Raw genomic sequence first — 8,422 nt, forward strand, 5'->3', positions numbered from 1 at the left:
AAGTGAGGACCTATACAAGGGGGCTTTTTGGTACTTTTTCGTTTTTCAAAAGGTACTTTTTGCAATTTCTACGATATTAAACCTAGAAACATGTAATTATGTATGTATGGCCCGGATTAAGTAAGGACCCATAAAAGGGGACTTATTGGTACTTTTTCGTTTTTCAAAAGGTACTTTTTGCAATTTCTACGATATTAAACCTAGAAACATGTAATTAAGTATGTATGGCCAGGATTAAGTGAGGACCCATGAAAGGGTACTTTTTGGTACTTTTTCATTCTTCAAAAGGTTCTTTTTGAAATTTCTATAATATTGAACCTAGAAACATGTTATTAAGTTCGTATATCCCGGATTAAGTGAGAACCAGTAAAAGGAGACTTCTTGGTACTTTTTCGTTCTTCAAAAGGTACTTTTTACAATTTCCACAACATTGAACCTAGGAACATGTAATTAAGTTTGTATGGCCCGGATTAACTGAGGACCCATAGATGGGGACTTTTTGGTACTTTTTCGTTCTTCAAAAGGTACAAAAGGCTTTAAACACATCATGGTGAAGGGTATATAAGATTCGGCACAGCCGAATATAGAACTCTTACTTGTTTTTCAATATCATTGCGTCAGTGCGGTTTTTGTTTACTTATCAGCAAAAAGAATAGAAGCAATCCCTGTCTGTTTGATGTCATATTTTGTTTGTAGTGTTCACATATAAAAACGCATTTCGTTTTTTTTTAAATTTTTTGTTTTGCTATTGTTGTTTTTATTATACCCTACATCATTATGATTTTCTTATGATGTCTGTAACTTAAAGCTCTTCTCTAAGTGAAAACAAAAACTTACTTTACAAGGCAACAGACTTCATTCATGTCATTAGAAAAATAATATTGAAATATTCATAAAGATTTTAGGATTTATATATAGAAATGTTTTATTAATGGCTAATATGATCACTATTTGTTAATTGGTTTTGAAAACATGGTTAGTTGAGTTGAGTGAAGATTACGATTTTAAGAATAGACGTAGTGGTGCTATCCAAGTCATATGGAATTCTTTTGACCCTTTTACAGCAAATACATTCACTCTCTTATTGCCGACAAAAGAGCTTAAAAGCTCTCTTAAAAACCTAATAATAACCCTAAGTTATTGCACGGACTTCTGCCTGGAAAATATGCCTATTTTGTTTCCTATTTGGAGTCATCTATGTAGTGAGGTATTCGCTTTATCCCTTGATCATGATATTTTATCTGGGATCGAGTATATAAACTTCCAATATATTCAGTAGACCATGATAATGTGACCCACATTCACATTTAGTAAATTAGATTAAAGTAAAGAGCCATTAGGCTGTAAGACCCACCTTATATCTTATACATTAATATTTCGATAGGGTTTGTAAAATTCGACTCTGCTGACTCCATTTATCTTATAACTAAATATTTTTATTGTTTTATTTAAACTAAAGTCTGTATGTTGGTTTTTGTTTGTGTACTTTGATGCGCAAATAAATGTCAATGTTTTCAATTGTTATTATTTATTGAATTTTTTTCCGTATCGCTTCTATTATTTTTATTGAATGCAGTAGACTTGAATATGAAATGAAATGACAAAATCAAAATTTTATTTATAATGTTTAAATGCAGGTTTTTAAATATTTATAAGATTTAATAAAATGTTTGTTAGTTAAGTCTTTTTCTACCATCATAATAATAGAACTAAAAAATATTTAATATAAAGTAGTAAAGAAACGAGACAATACCTAAAGCTTGTTATATAATAGCAATACAATAGACTACTAATATACTCTAATACATTCCTTATACTATAAATAAAATAAGGACCAATAAATTCTTGGATTTAAAACATTTGCTACAAAGTTAGTAAATTTAAAGTTAAATAAATAACTTTATGCCTATTTGTATGCAACAATTTTTTTTTTTCAACATTGCTGCAACATATTATATCAATAAAATTTTCTCACAACTTAATTGTTATTAAAAATTTTTTGTTGGACAATATTTTATTAAATTTATTTGCGTATTTCTCACTCATAAAAACCACATTTTTATGGCAACAAAAATTGTGTAATTAAATATTTACTTGGAAAATTATGAAAATATGTGAGTTGCAGTTATTTCGAATGTAATTATAAACCGCAAACATTGATACCGATGAAAATAAACAAAACTCACATACAATTACTGACACTGATGTTTACAGGTATTTATAAAACAAAATAGATACATACAAACAAATGCACTTAAGTAATGGTAGATATAAACAGGTAAATATATACATATACATATGTAACATCTACTCATATGAATACATATTTGTATATTTATTAAATTGTTGACACCGCATAATTGATGACATTTTACACACTTACATATACATATGTATATACATTGCGTATGAAATACACACTTGTAAGTAAACATTGGTTGTTTAATATTGTCAAATATTTGTAATTATGAATGTTAAATTTTCTGTCACATTAACTGATGACAGAGACTTTATTAAATATTAATGACAATATAAGCTAATGGACAACTTCTTCAATTATTATAATTAAAATGAAAATATTTAAAATGTTTTTTTTTAACATTTTTAACTGGATTTCATTAAAGTATTTACAAAAATTTTGTAAATTATTTAGATTCATTTAAAAGAAAATTCTTTATATTTATCTATTCATTTCTTGTAATTTACTTTACATATCTTTAGGTAAACTAAATCTTTGTGGCATAAAGTTTTTATCTATATGTTTACATTACATTCAAAGCGTTTTTCTTTTAAAATAACATTTATATTGGTGCGTTTGTAGCTACTTTTCATTTTCTCCCTTGTTTTTTATTTCAAAGCATAGAAAAATTTGCCAAAAAAATAGTTTTGTTAAAAAAATTTTAAAATTATTTATTCGAGCTTAACTACCAAAGGCAATTTAATATTATTCTAACATACACACAGGAATTTCATTTTTCTGGCATGTATTATATTTTTACCACTGCAAGTTCAGAAAAAAAGAAAGAAAACCAAACTCTTAACATGTATATGAAAGTAATTACAGTTTTCTTAAAAATTATAGCAGTTAATATTAAAATTAAGTTAATGTGAATATTTGCTTTATTTTTCAGAGGTTTCATTGATCACAGATCATTTAAACATTTTCAAAGTCTGCCTAAAGGGAGGATTCTTTCATGTGATGATAACTGAGTCCTTTTTAATAACCCGAAGCAAATAATGTCGCTGTATATACATCAAAGCTAAATATCTATGGAGCTATACTAAAATGTGCTTGAAAGTTTAACTCCATTTTTATGTCTTTTTGCTTAATTTTAAGCTTTAAGAGCTTCATTAAATTAATTTAAGGAGTAAATAAAGAGCTTGAATCAAGTTAAAAATACTAAAAATAAGCATTTTTTGTATCATTTCGATCTCATTTTATGATTAAATCAAGCATCACTTTGATCCCAAAAAGGATAAACTCAACATATTTTGGGTCATTTCGATCCCATTTAAGGATTATATCAAGCACGTTTTGAGATTACTTTAATCCCAAAAAAGGTTTAAATCTCGCTAAAATAAAAATTTTCGTGCTTGGCTGTTTCGAGATGAATTCAATCATTTTGCACCTTCTTCAAGCCAAACCGGGCTTACCGTACTCTTAAAACCAATATGGATTGATTTTTTTAATTTAAGGTATTGCACTGTTTTAGGTGGGACCAAAAGGATCTCCAATCTCATAATCGAAAGAAAATTATTATGTAGAAAGCCTAGTACCAGTTAAAAACTATTTACAAAAAAATATTTTTAGAAAGAAGATCTTGAAAGCTTAGTACCTACTTGTTAAAAACTATTTAGAAAAACCTATTTATTGCAAACAAAAATAGTTTGATTCACTCATGGCTTTAAAAGATGAACTATACTTTTGGAGCAGTAATTATTTGTTACAAGAATAATAGGAAAAGGATAAAGGTATTAATGTCTTACACATACCTCGAATAAATTTCAAATAGATTGCCGTTGTTTTCTCAATTAAAGCGAAAAGTTTTAACAGTTTTTTTAGCTGCGATTTTGAAAAGCCCTCTTCTAATTGAAAATTTTTATCGGGAAATTTAAATTCAATATTTAACAGAATCGATACTTTAATTTGTCAACAATTAGATTCGAATCTTAACATTATAATGAATCTGAGGACAGTCAAAGAGATCATTATCCTTGTTTATATCCTGAAGTAATTTTCTGATCTTTGCATGTAACATTTTGATAATCATTCACAAAATATCCTATAAAGTGATCATGATCCTTGTTTATACGCTGAAGTAATTTTCTGATATTTGCATCTAACATTTTGAAAATCATTCACAAAATATTCTACAAATACAACTTTATGCATGTAGCTTTGCTCCCAACTGTAAATGTATGCATATAATTGTGTCTGTATGTGAATGTATAATAAGCAGACAATTTAAAAACCTCAAAAAAATGCATGAATGTTCAACAACTACTAGTGAAAACATGATTCACAATTGCTTTACACATATAGAAGAATGAAAAAAAAACAGAAATATTTTCAAACATACAAGGCAGGGCGCATACATTTGGGGAATTTCACGTCAAGTGACCCAAATCAAAACATAGATTTTGATGAAATTTGCACAAACGTTAGCACTATTAAATAATAGTTCAGACACAAATTATCTGCTATATCGGCCAAGAACTATCGGACTTATAGGGGCTTAAAGTCCGCATTTTGGCCACACAGGATTTTCTTTAAATGACTGTAATTTTTCACCTATTGGTCCTGGAAAAATTGATTTTTTGAGTTGGATCACTAGACACGAAATCTCCCATATACAAACTGACATATACTTAAACTACATATTGCGTACTTCACTTTTATGTTACTTTTATTAAAATATGTTAGAATTGTATGTATGAATAGATACAGAGAAGAAATTGTATTGTCAAGGAATAAATATGTATGAACAAGGTTTATAATAAGCCACCTGTTGTCTCGACTAAGTCTAAGAAAATATTCATTCATACATTTAGTCCTGCAGCCTGGTGAAAACACAACTACTCATATTTCTTTCTATATATATATGCATGTATGTTAGTATAAGTTAGTAGCTAGGAATGTGTGTGGCTAAAACTCTTAAAATAAACCATGCAGCATAAATAAATCTCAAATGCATACAGAATCATTTTACTTGTTCATTTATATTTTTTTCTGTTTTTCAATTTTCTTCTACTACTACTACTTTTATTAGTCTCTTTAGTTGGTGTTTCCTTTTTTTACTTTTAAGAAATTGAAATTGTTATACAAGAGAGTCTTAGTCTTATAGTATTGTATGCGTTTGTGAATTTAAGTAAGTGTACAAGGACAATAAGGACATGTGTGTACATACATATGAACATATTCATACATATGTGATTTTGTAGTAACTGACTATGATGTTCTTTTTAACAAGACAATTGTTAAATTAATTTGCTTTGCCTAGTTAGTTTATAAGTCTGTGTTTTTTGTTAAAATAAATGACTGAATGTCTGCATTCAATTGAATTTTTTTTTTGTTGATCTTTGCAAAATTTATTTTTGTATGAGAGATTTTTTTGGTATATTTCTTTTAGATTTATTTAAAGAAAATCTTTTGTGAAATATGCATGTGTTTGTAGTTTATTATGCAGTAAATGTATTTTTTTTTCACTTATATATTCTTCGGAAATCAGTGTGTGTATTTAAAGTATGAATTTTTTTAAAGTAATTCATGTTTGAAATTAAATGTTAGAAAAGATTTGTTATGTTGTTTTATTCTTTTATTTTAAGAATTTTTTAAGGAACTTTACAGTAATTAAAAAAAATTATTTCATTCATAAATTGATCCCCAAAAACAAAACAGCAAAAATATATGCTTTACATATCTGTTTTATTTTTATCTGCTTATGTTTTCATAGTTTGTATCTGGCTTTTTGAAAGATCGTCTGATAGTACTTTTAGTATGGATCCCAAGGATATCTGGAGTCTTCAGTAAATTAATTTCTATAATTATACAGATAGACAAGCAAACAGACGGACTTAGCATAATAGATCTCGCTATATATAAGCATGCTAAACGATAAATTCCTGAAGCAAAATACACTCTTAATAACAAAATATTTCAAAATTCTCAAACTTTAATTAAAACAAAAAAAGTTAATTATATTCACATAATAATTAAGCATACATCTCTCTGCCACAGATAACTAAAATAATAAAGCATATGTTAAGGCAGTCTTTGAATATAAACTCATATGACCTTCTTCAACCTATAAAATGTTAATAAGTAATCAACTGACTATTTTCCAAACACGTTGAACACAAATTATAAGAAATAACAAAAAAATAACTACCATCTCATAATACATTGAGTTTAACTAATTGACTAATCAGCTTCATTTCCACTAATGAGGTAACATATGTAATGTTATCTGATACATACAAATACAAAATGCTATGCAACAAAAACACAGGCGTTAACACGTATCACGTTAGCTTGTTAAAGAATTTGATCTTAAACTTAAGTTCGCTTACCATCACCACCCCCCTCCCCCCACACTTTCCGCACAGACTTCATCTTTATTACAATTGTATGTAATCATTATCCTTATGGCAGAGTGTGGCTGAAATGAATGGTGGCTGTCTATTGATAAATTACGCATGTTAAGCAAAACAAATTTACATTCATTTAAAGTAAATGTAAGCACGTTACGTTTTACTAACAAAAAGCTTCAAAGAATTCAACAAGAATGGAAAAAAAGAACAGAACTGAAAGTAAAAGTTATCTCATTAACGTTTTTGTAAATTATTCTTTTCTAGAGCTAATAGAAAGCTCAGCAAAGTTAATTTAATACAAAATCAACAACACAACGAGTATCGTCAAGTTTTGAGTGGGTTGAGTTGAGTTGAAATGTAGTATTTGTTTAAGAGTTTATTGGTTAAGTCCAAATAAACATTAGCATACTTTTAGGCTTTTTATATAACACATTATTATGGCATAGTTTAGCCAGCAGAAAACTAAAAAATTTATTTAAACTTTTTAACAGTGAATATATTTTAGTTTTTTTCTTATTTTGGCTAAGTAAAGTTTTCATATTTACTTAACATTTACATACTGAAGTTATACGAATAATGTTTGATTTTGTTTTCAGTTCAGTACTACTTTTTCTCTCGTTGTTTGTTTTCCCTTTTATTTTCATTACTCCGTTTGTTCAACATTTGTTAAAATTCCCACACTTAATGGATATTGAAATAACGTACATTGTTTCTTTGTTCATTCGTTTGTTGGTTTTTATTTGTATTTTTTGATAAGGCCTAAAGGATTTTATATTGTTTGTTTTTCTAGTTCAAATTTTTGCATATTTGTCATACAAGTCCATTACAATTTCAATTCTTTTGACAAACTTTTTACACACTAATGATATTTGATCTTTGATAGAAAGGAAAGTACAAAAAGAAAAAAAGAATTACTTAAAAAAGTTGAAGGACATGACAACGAGATCAAACATTTTAGTTTTATTAAAAGTATTTTATTTAAATTATATGGGTTTTTATATAATACTTTATAATGTTTCCATTTGCTTTTAAACAAATATTTCACATTTATTTTAATACAAATTAAACTTCATTAAACAACTTACAGTCATGAGTGTAAGTTCAAATGAATTTTAACATTGTGTTTTTTAAGTTTTTGATTAATTTTGTTTTCATTTCGTTTATAATGAATTACAACTTTCTCCATAAAATATTTGCTAAATCCCTCCCAAATATCTATTTTCCTCTAGAACCTAGAATTCAACTGTCATTATTTCAACAGTTAAAAAACTCATTTGAAACTTTTCTCATCTCATAGTAAATTCTGTTTTATTTTATGTATGTAAGTTTAAGTTTTAAATACAAATATACAACTCATATTCATAACTTAACATATTTATTTTTTTTACTATAACTCTGTTTAAATATAAACTGAAGACAAGAAAGAAGGTATGGTTCGCTAACTCCGACTGTATGTTGTTTTACACTATGTGGAAGTTGTGATCGATTTGAGAATGATAGTAAAAATATCGCATTATACGATCTTTTAAAAATATAAATTTGTCTAAATTATTTTCAGCGTCAAATAGATTGACCGACATGTCGAAATAGTATCTTTTGTTCGAACTATTTAAAATCGATTTTGTCTGCACTGTGACCGTTCAGTTTCTGGAGGAAAAGTTTCACCAAGTAATCTTCAAAATTTTCACTTTTTATGAATGGACAGAAGGACCAAAACATTGAAAGAGGAGCTTTTCTAAAAACTCTGAATATTTATGAACCGATCATTACAACATTTTGAAATACAATTCCGCTATTTTCCATTTTCTCTAGGAAATGTTTAATGCATTAA

The sequence above is a fragment of the Lucilia cuprina genome, chromosome 2 (assembly GCF_022045245.1).
Source record: "Lucilia cuprina isolate Lc7/37 chromosome 2, ASM2204524v1, whole genome shotgun sequence".
In the NCBI taxonomy this organism is placed as follows: Eukaryota; Metazoa; Arthropoda; class Insecta; order Diptera; family Calliphoridae; genus Lucilia; species Lucilia cuprina.